A 15,308-nucleotide genomic window follows, 5' to 3' on the forward strand; every position below is an offset into this window, starting at 1 on the left:
AACTGTATGAGGGGTTAACATGATTAAAACAGTTTCTGAACAATATTTACCACATATTTTTGAGATGACATAGATCATGTTTCCATACTTTCAGCAATTAATACCTTGCTGAGTTTACCTGTTACTCATTGACTGAACAAAACCATCTTAAAGAGAACCAAAGCTGTAGTTAAAATATAAATAAATGAAAACAAAGCACCACAACGTCTGTGTGGTGTGCAGCTGCATGCACGATAATCTGACTGGAGACGTTAAAATATGCAGCACAGGTTTTTTTATTAATGTGTTGTGAAAAAGATGAACATATACATTTTCATTATACAAAATGTTCCCTCCTTTTTTCCTTCCTCAACCCCCCTCCCCAACCCACATCAGCAAAATCTGAACACAGTAGCCGGACAAAATAAGAGGAAGAAAAGGAAGAAAAATATGACAAAAAAAAAAAAAAATTAATACATACATACCAAACAAATACATACTCACTAAAAGTCAATTTTGTCTGCATTCACATTTTCAAAGTAGTTCAAGAAAGGCCGCCAGGCAGCAGAAAATGTCTGAATTGACCCCTTTATAGTGTATCAAATCTTTTCTAGTTGAATATAGTACATGACCTCCCACCCAGTGTCCATACACGGGTGGTAGTGCTTATTTCCATTTTTGTAATATCATTCTTCTTGCTAAAAGAGTACAGAAAGCTATCATGTTGATTTGTAGCTTGGTAAAGCTGACATTTTCTCAGAGTCACCCCAAACAAAGCAATAACTGGGCATGGTTTCAGTGAAGTCGGACATACTTTTGACAGGGTATTAAAGATTCCCAAAATCTGCTCAATTTTGGACAGGTCCAAAACATGTGTATCAAGGTTGCAGGCTCTTGTCTACATCGATCACATGTAAGGTCAAGATCTGCTTTAACCTTGCACAGTCTTGCTTTAGACCAGTGAAGGCAGTGTACAATTTCAAATTGAATTACTGAAAGTTTAAGACAGATAGAGGTGGAACAGATTCAGTCTATTATCCCCCCCCCCCCCCCCAACATTCTTCTGAGATGTGTTCACCTACATCTTCCTCCCACTTATTCTTGAGTGACACCAGTGTTGCTAGCCTCTGTGTACTCAACATCTCATATATTAAACTTACAGCATGCTTCGTATCTGGTTTACAATTAAAAACATCATCCAATAGGGGATGGCGTGGACATGATGGAGAGAGATCCACATTACAGGCGTTAAAGTTTCTAAGCTGCAGATATCTGTAGAAGTGCGCTCTAGGAATATTGAAATGTTTTACTAATTGTTCAAAAGGGCTAAACACATTGCCACAGAAAAGATCATACATCGATATTATTCCATGTTCTGACCACATGCTGAATGCCCCATCTGTGATTGATGTTGAGTAAACATACAATGTCCTTGAGGCGGTGTTACAAGTGATAGTTCCGTGAGTGCAAAGTAGCATCTAAACTTGTACCATATTTTTTGTGAATGTATCACAAGTTGATTCAAAGTGAAACTGGAAATAGGTCGTAACAGCGGTAATTTAGCACAAAGCAGATACCTGTGATACCAGACCAGTGGACGTTTTTTCCATGGCGGTGTGGTATTATCTCTTTTTGCCCAATATAGAATTGCTTTAATATTAGCAGCCCAATAAAAAAATAAAACGTTTGGGAGTGCCATACTACCTATTCTTCGAGGTCTTTGTAGTATACTGTGTTTAATTTGGGGTTGTTTCTTGTTCCAAATAAAAGAGGATATCTGGCACAACAAAAAGGATTTGGTTAGAAATACTGAAAGACATTGAAAGAGATAAAAGAACTTAGGAAAAATGTTCATTTTAACAGTATTTATTCTTCTACCCAGCGAAAGAGGCAACACATCTCACCTTTCAAGGTCTTGCTTTAATTTAGAAAGTAAGAGTAAATAATTTGCTTTATATAGCTTGTTATGAATTTGTGTGATCCAGATATCTAAATATTAGAATTTTTTGTGACTTATTTTAAAAGGAGTTGAAACAGGAAAGGGAGGTTTTCCTGCTGTTTTTCCAATAGGTATGAGTTAAGTACCTTATAGACAAATATTTTCAGGGGAGTGACCTGCAGCATAGGTCCCCTGCCACAATCAAACCAGGGACACTGACATTATGTGGCATGCACAGTAACCACTTGGCTACCAAGACTCTAGAAATAATTTAATTATGCAGCTCTTCACACTGTCCAACTGTTAACGGACAGATGGATAAATTCTGCTTATAGTGACACAATTCGTTTCGCAGTAGTTATATGACAATTTATCCACAGCCACAACCGCAGCAACGAACTCAGTGTGTAACCATGGTAACCTAGATACATAGTAGGTTATGCTATGGCAAGGACTTGTTATAAGGATCCCCCACTATTAAGACTTTTAGGCCTTATAAGATTAACGCTGTCATCAACTATATACTATATTTAAATATTAAAACACTTGTGGTGTCTTAATTTTTCATAAAAAACATTCTTTGCATTATTAAAATATTTTGGAGTAACTTCCACTGCACCAGGACCATCTACCTCATCAACCGACATGACTGCTGCAAAGGGTCTTGACTGCGGAACTACAGCCTTTTACATCCTCCACTGGTGTTCCTACCCCCCCAACATCCAGTTACAGCATAACCACTAGATCCATTTGACACATTTTTATAAACTTTTGTTTTCAAATAAAGTCAGAGACTTGTTGTTAATTCATTTCTCCATCTCTAATGTGTGTGTTTGTGTTCTTTCAGTTAAGAGCAGTGTGTGCGTTTTGAGGGCCACCAAAATCTTAGGGCCGGCCCTGCATCAGGCTGCCCAAATGGCATAAAATCTAAAGTCAAAATTTGTTCATAGGTCAGTTGCAATTTCAGACCTTGTTGACCTTTACGGCTCATATGTGAAGGAAACACTTCCATCATCCTTAAGATATGCAGTGATAACTGTAACCCTTAAAGCAGGCAAACCTCCAACCAAGTGTTCTTCTTTCAGACCTATTAGTTTAATCGGATATAGTACTAAATACTTTGTATGGCCACATCTTGTTTGTTATTAAAACAGGCATGGATGATATAGGAGAGTGAACTATTAGGGGACACCTTAATATAATGTATGGAAAGCATGATATAGATTTGTTATCCTTAGATGCAAAGCCTTTGATAAAATAGAATGGGGCTTTCCTTTTAGTGTGGTTTGGGATTGGGATACATTCTCTGAAGTGGATTCATATTCCCAACTGCTGAGATACTGCCCAATAACAATATTTCCTTTAATTAATTCATTCATTCACTCTCCAGTGTTCGACTGGATTTGATGTGCTTTATCTATTGCTATGAGAGCACATGAAAGCGTCCCAGGTACCGGTGGTCATCAAAATCACATTATTATGTACATAGATGATCATATTGTTTCTTACTAATTTAAAAGATAGCATTCCGCAGTTAATAAATGTAATTGATGCTTTTGGAGTTATATCAGGATACAAAGTAAACAATCCCAAATGACCATTTGTGTTTCTGAATCAAGATGAAAAATTAAAGCCTGTTATAAATATGCCTTTTACAGCCACTGTAAAAGGTTTCACATAACTAGGCGTTAACAGAAAACTGTTGCGATAACAGATGGTTAAATGTCTCTCTGTATGGAAGCGTATCTGCACCTTTATTCAAATGGCAATGCATTTTTTCAAAATGGCAATTCAATCTTCAATTTTGTCATGTAATTTGACAATGCTTTTTTTCAATTCACAATTCAGTATGCAAAGTGATAATGCAATCTTCAAAACAGTTTTAATTATCTCAATGAAAATTATGAATTGAAATTAAATTACCTGAATTCCATATCAACATGGTATTCTTGCACCTTTATTCAAGTGGCAATGCAATCCTCGCATCACTTTGTATTTAGAATGAAATACAACAACTGGATTGCATTTCCACATGCGTTATCTGCACCAAAATTCAAATTGAGAATGCAATATGTCAGTTCTCTCATCAAGGCGGGTCTTCCTTAACAATATCACGTGACTTCTCAGCTGTGTCCAGGTATTGGGTAATACAGGTAGACGGATAGCCATGTAACCAATTAGAGACAGGGAGTGTTCATGCTTGTGCACGGGTCAAAAAGAGGAGTTCATTTAGCGGAATCAGTCGGAGCGTGTCAGTTTGCATTGATAACTATATATATTTTATGCGTTGCATTGGCCCTTTACACAGTTTTCAACAGGTAAAGAGTACTGGTTATGGTATAAGCTTCAAATCATAATTGTGGTGTGTAGTTTATAGTGCCGCGCACTTATACTGGCATGACGATGTTAGCGATGTGCAGGCGGAGTGATACATGTTTAATGTGTCTAGTTCCCGGTCTACCGGAGTGCATGTAATGCAGGCTACAAGTGTGTGTAATAAAGTAAGTCTTGGAGTTAAAGACAATCCTACGGATGTCCTTTTCGAGTCACCTGGTCATGAAGAACTATAACATGGTGAGTGATTTGAAGTCATTTTGAGGGAGAAAACCCTTTCAGTCCCAAATGTCTTTATTGCATACATAAGCCTGACATAAATCATGTTAATTACAGTCTATTTAACAAGGATATCAGACATAACAAACACACAAACATAAAAATAAAATTATTGACTGTAATCACGTTAATATCATGCCTGATTAACAACAAACATGTTTATGGCCGCATATTCTGTTAAAATAAATGTTATTGTCTCACACATACATACCATCACTATTAGTTCGGACATACAGTTAGTGTATTTGTTCGTAATGGCTGTTTGATCCAGATGAAAGCAGCTGTAGAGGCATTAACTGCGCTTTTCAGCTTTAACAGGCTGCGTGCGCTCCCCCTGATGGAAATCACTTTTTGGCAGGCAGTCACTTTTTGGCACGACACCGGCACTGGCCTTGGGTTATCTGTAGGTGGAGGTGGTGTTCTTGGAACCATCTCCTGCTCCTCAAGTGCTGCAGCGGCCCCTCTCAGGGGCTGCGCTACTGACTTAGCCCTGACTGACTCCGCTATAGCTATCAATGCAAATTGACTTGCTCCGACTGAGTCACGTGATATTGTTAAGGAAGACCCACCTTGACGAGAAAACTGACAGATTGCATTCTCAATTTGAATTTTGGTGCAGATAACGCATGTGGAAATGCAATCCAGTAAGTGGGGGCGCTGTTGTATTTCATTGTGTCGTTTAACCTAAGAAAATAAAAAGTGATGCGAGGATTGCATTGCCACTTTGCACTTTGAATTGTCAATTGCCAGATGCATTTTCAAATTGCATTACAAAATTGAAAATTGAATTGCCATTTTGCAAAATGAATTGGCATTTGAATAAAGGTGCAAGAATTGATATGTTGATATGGAATTCACGTAATTTAATTTCAATCCTAATTTTCATTGAGATCATTAAAACTGTATTGAAGATTGCATTATCACTTTGCATATTGAATTGTGAATTGAAAAAAGCATTGTCAAATTGCATGACAAAATTGGAGATTGAATTGCCATTTAGCTAAATGAATTGCCATTTTGCAAAATGCATTGCCATTTGAATAAAGGTGCAGATACGCTTCCATATCTCTGAGGCTATTGTGTGAATTTGTCTCATTAAAAATAATGCAATAAAGAACTCAATGTGCTGTAGTTCGTCTGGACAATGAAGCTGTTGAAGAGTGAAAGTGAGCTGAGAACTTCTTCATTCTTGTTCCTTTATAAGCTGAATATAGTACATTGCACATGAGCTTACAGTAACTAGATCAAAGAATTTTAAAATACAACCCCCCCCCCCCCCCCCCCCCCAAGAAACAGAAACATTGGTGTTGTATGAAGATAAGAGAGTGTGAGTCATGAACTTGATACATACATTTTATAATATAAGCTGTTTGATACCTATATCTATAATATTATATTTCTGTATATTAAGAAAATACAAAGGGAACACGTGAATCATGGGAGATGTCTGTCTCACGATAGTATACATTTTAAGCTAAATGTGTTTAATTTCATAGGTAAAGCGACATATCTGAACAACCACAGCGCTAAAAGGTGCACTTCTTTGTTTAGAAACAACAGGCCTTAAATTGTCCCCTCATCTAATTCCATTGGGTAGGGGACAATGATATAGTATGATACAGTTTGTTGTTATATTTCATGTTACATTCTGTTTGAATATGGGTTTCAATAATTCAACAGGCTATGCTGTAAATGATGCTGGTGTTATAAAATCTCGTTCCATTTGCCCTTTTTTAACTTTGAGCACCTGCCCCTCAAAAGGTCTTTGCAAAGCCCTGCAGAAAACAGAAATAAGAACTTATTTTTACACCTGCCACAGTAAGTTCTTATTGATCTAAAAGAAATCGGCAAACTGCATTCAGGTGTGGTAAAAATGTGACTCAGCTAAGCACACGATTAAGCTCATTTAATCCAACACTTCACCCAAAGCTCAGACTCACGTTTACTGCTGCTGGAGCTTTTCCTCCTCTTGCTGTTTCTCCTCTTCCCCCTCTTGCTCATTCTTTAATCCACCACAGCCTCACATCAACTGCAAAAAAAGTACAAGAAAATAGAGTTTAAAAAAAAAATCATGTTAAGAATTTTTCTTTTTATCAATTGTGTTTAGGTGGCTAAATTAATTGAAATTAAGTTAGGAAGAAGATTACTCCAAAAGATTGCAGTCTCCATGTTGCTCTGTTGGGGTGTGTCGGGTTCGGACTTCGGAGAAGGGATCACATTTAGACCGAACATTGTGACATTACAAACTTTTGCTGTCTTAACTCATGACTCTAGATTTTAAGGACTCTAGAAATTGAGGATTCATCTATTGTTCTAGATCACATCTTCATACTAGCAAAAGACAAGCATTCAACTGCCATGGCAAAAGGCAAGAAAACCAATGTCAAAAAAAGGGCTGGTTTCTCAGATAACAGATGATTTTTAAGTTTTGGTCAGCCTACTCAGAAGATGCATCCTGGCCAATCAGTCACTTCATGTCCATGGACAGACAGGTTCAACTCTTGAATGCTGTTTTAATCAAAACATATAAAAAATAATTTAATAGTTTGATTTTGTTTGACAGTAGCTTTAGTATTTTGAGAGAAAAACAATCATAATGTACTATACAGTACTAAACATTATCGCGTATGATGGAATTATGTTAATGTTATTAACAGACACATTGGATGACATACATAACATACAATAAATTGTCCTGAGACAAAACATTTACGGTCCTTTGCTCTCCTTGATCCGAGTGAAACAGCAGGGGTCCAGGCCATGTGCAGAAACTGATGTCACATGCAATTTTAAACCAAAAACAAAATCATGTTGTTTCTTCATTTTTTGTTTCCAAACAAAAAACAAGAAAACTATACTCAAAAGGTGCTATTTTGGGTCCAGGTATCATCGGATAACGCCTTAATATTGTTATATTATGGATTATAATAAAAATAAATTTATCAAATAATAAATTATACAAATAAATACACTTTCCGTGTTTCTGTCTGTCCACCATTCTACCATCTGTCCCAAATGAGATTTTTTTTTTTTGTAAAAAAACTACATTAGGCCGGTTTTTGAATTTGGTTTTCAAATTATTCGTTTCTATTCTTGGTTTTGAAACAGGTCTACATTTCTTTTTTTTTATATTACCAGTGAATTACATATTATCCAATGATACCTGGACTATACATGGATGGTTCAGTGAAATGACTTGTTGATTGTTAGCAAGATTATAATTAACTCACGGTTTTCCATTTTTGTTTTTGAATAACAGTTGTTTTCATTATTCAATGATACCTGGACCATGTGTGAAAAGATTCTGTGCATGCACGTGTGTATGCAACACTGAAGTTACAACTACAGACTGCAAGTTACAAGTATAAGTTTTGACCTTGTTTTTACAGCTGTCCTATCAGAGGGCAGATGTGGTCATTCTCCTGCCTGTCTTGAAAGATAGACATGGTGCAGGCTCTCCTGCAATCCAGGTGGGTTGTACCTGAGGATGATTCAGATAATAATGTGTTGTGTATTCTGCACTGTTATTGTAAGGCAACAAAGTTGTACAAATGTGCACAAGTTAGTGTGACAAGGCATTTTACTTATATTTATATGATTTTTTTGCACATGGTGGTAGGTTTTTATCTGTATATTTGTATGTATATTTTTGAGTGTAATACTGGAGTGCAATACTTTATGAACAAGTGCAATAAACATTGGTAATATTATGTTACAACATATATTGGTGTCACATTTCTTAGAATTTGCTGACCCTTTGGTCCGGAGAGGGTGTTTATACCTTTGTCACACTAACCGAGTACTTAATTAGAATGATCTGATGATTGGCTTGAATGTTAGGTATAATGGTCAAAATGTGTCAGGCTCGTATTGATGTAAATAACACATCAACATTTACATTTACAGTACATGTATTACATGATACTAAACATTGCCCTTTGAAAGCTCCTATCAATGCTACCGTTGCTAAGTGACTGTGCTTATTATGTCTTTCAAAAATTTACGAAAACTGATACTATAATTATAATTATTTAATGCATTTTCCCAATATAATGCACTCCCATCACCTCAAAAGTTACACCATCATTAAATAATTTTAATAATTATATACCTGTATGGGAGGATGTGTTGGAAATTTTTCATGTTTTATTGTTTTATTGTAAGCTTTGGTTGACATGACATGTTTGGTGTCTGGGTTAAACAAATATTGCCATAAGGCCAATAAAGAAAACATGCACAAACAGGTTCTTGAGTTTCGGTTATGTTGCTTGGTGCCTCAAACCAACAGGGGAGGAGAAATATTTAACACATTTGTGTTGTGCTACAACCTAGACAAGCCCCTACCCAGACTTGTCACTCAGTAGTGCAACCTAAGAATTAAAGGAAAAAAGGAAGAAAATGGCAACCCAGAACTGATGTCAAACCCAGAGGCGAGTACCTAGCAGCTATGCTTACGGTTACTGTAGCCGTGTGATGTTCTTGACCCCCCCTGCGAGGACGTCTCCCTTCAGTGGTCCGAAGGACCCAAGCGCAGCTCCCGTGAGCCGCCAGCCCCCTCATTGTAGATATAGTTCAGTTTTTGTTGGTGTAGTCGTGGAGAGAGAGAGAGATGTGTTATCACCGAACGGAGTCAGCTGTGTGAGGGGTTTCCCACCTGGTCAGTTTAAATGTACTTTATATTAAGAATATGTGTACCGTTTTGGCTTGCTGTCAGACTAATCTTTCCGACAGGAAAACGAAGTATATCCCACTCTCTCCACTACACCAGATTCCATTGACAAAAACAGCAATTTCAGTCTGCTGTGTCTGTGCACGTTTCTGGACTTGGCAGCTACTTGGTCCGTACCCGTGTTGGGCACGCTACAATTTAGTCGCCCTCCAGTAGGAAACTCGGTTGCAATCTCTAAGCTGAAACGCTGTCTTCTCTGATCAGGTTTGCCATGATGTCTGTGACCATCAGTCACTCCCACCAAATAAATGGGCAGGAAGTGACATCTCACAGCAGACAACCAATAACCCGCATAGCTGCAACCTCTCAGAAAACCCCCAAACCTATCTGTAACACTTGTCATGGACAGAGAAAGCCTCTTTGGAAGAATTGTTGCTCCCAAGCCACTGGACAGGCAACCGTCCCTCAGCAACTCCGTCATTGCTGATTGAGTTGAGGATGTCCTCATTCTTGCATCCGTATGTGTAAGATGCAGGCGGCCTTAACAACCAACTCTATTGCCACTGATTGAATGCACATCATGTGGTAAAACATGCATAACTGGCTGGCAAGTATTCTGAAGGCAAAATCCACCAGCTGCCTAGCAAATGACGTGAGATAGTTATATAAGTGGTGCTCCTTGTGGCACATTTTGTCCTGGATATGGCCTCATGAGGCTCCACAGTAGAGAAAAGGCCTTTTCTCTCACAAAAACATTTGGCAATGGGGCAAAGATGTTCTACACCAGTGAGATACTGATCCCGGAGGATGTTCCTGGCATCAACCAATGCCATGAGGACAATCAAAAAGGACCCCCTGTAGTTGTAGAGCAATGATCCTGAATTTGCTGTAGCTTGCAGAACAAAGTGTTTGCCATCTACAACTCCAGCATTTAGAAAAGTTACACAACTCCATGCGGTTCTCTGCAATTGCACTCCAGTCAGCATCTCTGGGAATCAAAAAGTCATCCACCATGCAATCCCAAATGGCCTGGGATACTTTTCTGGACAATGCCACACACAATGAATACAGCCAGGCAGTAGCTGTAGGCAATGATAACAATCCCTGGAGGCAAGATACCTGAAATTAAACAACAGGCAAATATTACATTACCATTAGCTACCACTGTTGTTACTGTGCTTCCCTGTGTGTGTCTCCCTTTCTCACACTCTCTCTCCTCTGTCTCTCTCAACCCAACCGGTTAAAGGTAGGGTATGTTATGTTGTTCAGAAGCACTTTTTGTTATACTGGGTGAAATTGTCCTTCTATTATCATAGGTATCAATACATTATGACTTTAGAAAAAGGAGCGGAAACAATCAGACCTCTGTGACAGCCACAGGACTGATAAAACTCCGACCAATCCATGCTCTTCACACCGAAAAACAAAAACCAATCAGGTGCCTTCATGTCTAGTTCTGCATCCGCCCCCTGTTATGTTCGTGTTTTAAAGTATGAGGTCAAGTGATTCCAGTTAGCTTCTTTATTTGTCCAGTTAACAACGTACATGTGGCTTCTTGCAGTATACTCTTACTCTACCAATTACCACGTACTGTTCATTAACTACTAACCGCTATTGCCGCCTAGTGGACAAACATGTTATAACATCCAATCAACACAACTCTTCTTCATTAAGCTCTGCTAGCTTTACATTAGCTGCTCACAGAAGGCGTATTCAGAAGTGTAGACTTTATTTCATCGCAATGTATTTGAATCAGTGAAAACATAAAATATAAAAGTATAATAAAATCTACTCTCTTAATGATAAGATTGACTTAATAATTTCATAACGGTGATGTTCCTGTCTGTGAAAAAATGAAGTAATTAATAAGTTCAAATAAATGTTATTTATGCTTAAATATGATTAACATTTACTTAATATTTTCAGTGATGTTAAGTTGAGAATAAAGTACATTACACTTGATACTGACTAGTAATGTAATTAATACTCAAAACCATAATATGATCAGGGTGACTTTTGAACACTGGAAATAAATTGTGTACTCGTCCCGGCAGCAGCCCGTGGCACTCAAAATTTCCCTGGAATTTTCTAGTTTCAAATACAATTCATGTGTGGCTATAAGGGATTTTTTGACATTTTACATGCTTACCTCTTACAGATTTGAAGAATACCAGATGAACAAAAGCATCATAAATAAAACACAACAGCCTTCAATTTCACAATTCTTGGACAGTCGTCCACGAGCAGGCCTGGACTGGCCATTTGGGCCACCGGGAGTTTTCCCGGTGGGCCGTTCAATAATGGGCCGGCAGTGGTTGCCCTTTTTTTTTTTCTGCATCTCGCAATGGTAATTCTCACACATCAAATGCATACTGATGCCCAGTGGCTTGTGACTTGTCTGTGTACCTGGCTGGCCCAATGATGGGCTACACAGGCCCAGGAGTCCCACCCATGCACGTTCTAGACCCCCCCCCCCCTCATCCAATCAGCTTTAATGATGACCAATTGTTATGACAGGTAGAGAAAAAGACAGAGAGAAATAGCGCGGCACAACACGCACGCAAAATGGAGAAAAAACGAAAAGGTGGTGCCGAAAAATTGCGAGAAAAAAAGAAAAAAGCACAAGATGCCGCGAAGAGTGGTAATATTTTAAATATGTTCGCTGCGCGAGCCGGTGTCACCTCAGGGTCTTCAGCTGCAGCTGCGGGTCCCTCTCATCAGGAGGAGGAGGAGGGAGAAAGTGAGGCTCCTGCAGCCATGGTGCTAGAGGAGCTTAGTGGTGGTGATGGCAGGTGTGTGCTAGTCTAACACGTTGTGGATAAACAATTAACACCGTTAATTGTAATAAACATTACTTGACACAATCGCAAACTCTGCATAGCGTGGAGTGTTAGTGTACAACTACATCTAGTTATCTAAAGTATGGGAACATGATAACCATATTCATATGATTAATTGACGCGTTTATTAACCACTATTTTATACTAGATGTGGTTTGAGCATGTATAAATGCTATTTTCACAATTTGTAACCTATAATGACATTCCCCAAATCAGAATTAAAGTGTTTTATGTATCATCATGCACCTTTCTTCTGTACAGTCCAATTTGGTCAGGATATGCGATACAATAAAAAGTATATACAGTATTATTGAGATATTAAATATATTGCAATATACTGTGATTCTTTGGGATTTTAACTGTAAATTATGTATCAAAATTAAAACTTTAACAATAAGATAAGCTCAAATGTCTGATAATCTATTTTAATTTTTAATGATGGACAATTGTAAAGCAAACATATGCTCATGAAAAGTCATGACAAACTGAGCTATTTGTGTTAAATACAGTACCAAAAAGTTACAAAAGTAATATGTATAGTCATGTAAAATATTAACAATACTATTACAAAATTACAAGTATTTCTTCTTCTGTCATACTTGTCAGTATGTTGAGCTATAAAAAGTGTTGATTGTTCAGAATCAGAATCATTATACTATTATTTTCCATACTTTAGTCAACTAGCTAAAGTTCTCTTTGCATTCAGACTCATTATTTGCTTGTAATCTTGTAAACTTATTCCACACTATTTCTCTACTCTTCATGTCCAGGTTTGACAGCAGCAGTCCCGGTAGATCATCTCCTGTGGAGATGAGCTTACCAGAGACCCCAAGCCCACCTGTAGATTATTTCAGCCGTCCCAACACAGACACCCTTCAGCTGTTTTTAAATCATCACCCTCAACAATCAACAAGGGACCCCAAATTGCAGAGAGTTTTCCGCTGCGAGGACGGCACCTTTAGAAAGTGGTTGTCATACAGTGAAGAACGCCATGCGTTGTTTTGCTTTGTTTGCATGGCATTTGCAAAGTCCACTGACAAAAGTCAGTTCATTACTGGAATGGCAGATTGGAAGCATTATGGCCAGCGCATAGATGAGCATAATGGCAGTAAGGCACACAAGGATTGTGCTGAAGCCTACATGCTACAGGCTTGCAAAGCTGACATAAAGAGCTTGCTTAGTGGCAAGCAGATGTCTGCTCACAGAAACCAAGTCAAAAAGAGACGCCAGGTTTTGGAGCGTATAGTGGATGTAGTTAAGATAATAGGCAAGAGGGGGCTTAGTTACAGACACCAAGACAATGAGGCTGCTTACACTCTTGAAGACACCACTGTAGATCATGGCAACTTCCTAGAGATCATTCTTCTCCTTGGAAAATATGATGTCATCCTGAAAGAGCATCTCAGTAATTGCATTGAGCAGAGCAAGCAATTGCATCAGTCTGGGACAAAGGGTAGAGGGGCCCTTGTCACATTTCTGTCCAAAACCACAGTAAATTCAGTGATAGATACAATCAAGCTACTCATTCAAGAGTCAATTTCAAGTGAGATTCAGGAAGCTGGCATGTTTTCTGTCCAGATTGACACAACACAGGACATCACCTCGCAGTTTACCTCGCAGTATTCTTCTTAAGAGCAAGTGAGCAACACACTATGTGGTCTTTTCTTTTATTCAAGGCTCCAGAATATAAAGGTATATTGTTCAGTATAGTAGTGTTAATAAGGGCTTGTGTGTTTAAATGTACATCAATTGGGCGAGTCGGCATTGTATCTGCGCACGGATTGTAGTGGGCCACTCTGGTCCAGGGTCCAGGGCCGAATTTTTGTCCCAGTCCAGGCCTGTCCACGAGTCATCCACAGCAGAAAGCTATCACCAATGCAATACTGTCCGACTTGATTATTGATTGCAACTTTCCCCTGTCTATTGTGGAAAACTTTTCGGTACTTTCTGATAGTACTTGACAGTAAGTACAGCCCAGTGTGTCGCAGAACATTGACATCAAAAACAGAGAACCTCGCTGAAGATTTAAAACAAATGTAATGTCAAAATCCAATTATATAACAAATTGAATTGTTATTGTTTCACTTCTTATATTAACTTGTTCATTTTTTGGTTTATTTTTTATCTTATAAATGTCTTTTCTTTTGCAATTTTATTAAAAGGTGTTCACCCTTTTTTATTATACTATGTTCTTTGTTGCGGCGGTGACAAATTTTGGGAGAGGAAAAATATTCCAAAACGTTCTGAAAATACAATGTGAGGATTAACTGTAGAGGATTAACTAGAAATGTATACCTTAGATATTATATAATTTGCACACATAAAAAGATTTGGGCAAAAGAAACATTTTTCAGAAAGATTTTTCCGACCCTGACTTTCCACCAAGTCGGTAGAATGTCCCATAGGTAAAACTGAAACATTTTAATGTCCAATAATTACAGCAACATTTAGACAATTTATATAAACATTTTTTGGGGAAAAAACACAAAGCCAACTGGACGCTTTCTGGATCATTTGCAAATAAAAGAGCTCTAGTAGCAAGTTACTATGTTAATGGGGTGCATGTTAAAAAGCTTGAAACTCAACAGGCTGCATCTTACATACAACTACCACTTGCTTTAGGCAAATCAGGTGAATAATGTTTTGCACATGCCTTCAAAAATCCAAATGAACAGTTGACTTACCTCCTGGTGTCAAGTAGTGCTAATAAACCTTTAAATATTAGATATGAAAAGGATAGGCAGCCAGTCTGTGAGCAGTTGCTGCTCTTCCCCACTGTCCACACTGTATCTGCATCTCAGACTGCTCCACTTCTTATTGTTTCTATTCTCAACCTAAAGCAGCTTATTACGTCTAATCTTATGAGCCACCATGATGTCACTGTGAAGCTTGTTTATTCAGTGCCAATGGTGTTCCACTGGTAAATGAGTATAACTGATATAACATCTAAAATATACTTAGATTTTACTTAGATTGGTAGTTGATAAACTGCTGAATTTATTTATTTAAACAATATTTTGCATACTGAACGGTTTTTAATCAACACTGAATCATAAGACACACTGTTGCAGCATTGCTATCTTCTGTGTTGAAACTTTCACTCCTACTTTATCATCAGCAGCTCAGGGAATACCACCAGTGATGTCACTGGTTGGGGTGTAGCCTAGTGCTTCAGGTTGTGCCTTTCAGTAAGTCGGGTGAGTTTTGAAGCAAGCAAAATAAAGACAAAACAAGATATTCTTCTTTCCTTCTTACATTGATTCATGTG

Source organism: Scomber scombrus, chromosome 15 (genome assembly GCF_963691925.1).
Source record: "Scomber scombrus chromosome 15, fScoSco1.1, whole genome shotgun sequence".
NCBI classification, from domain to species: Eukaryota; Metazoa; Chordata; class Actinopteri; order Scombriformes; family Scombridae; genus Scomber; species Scomber scombrus.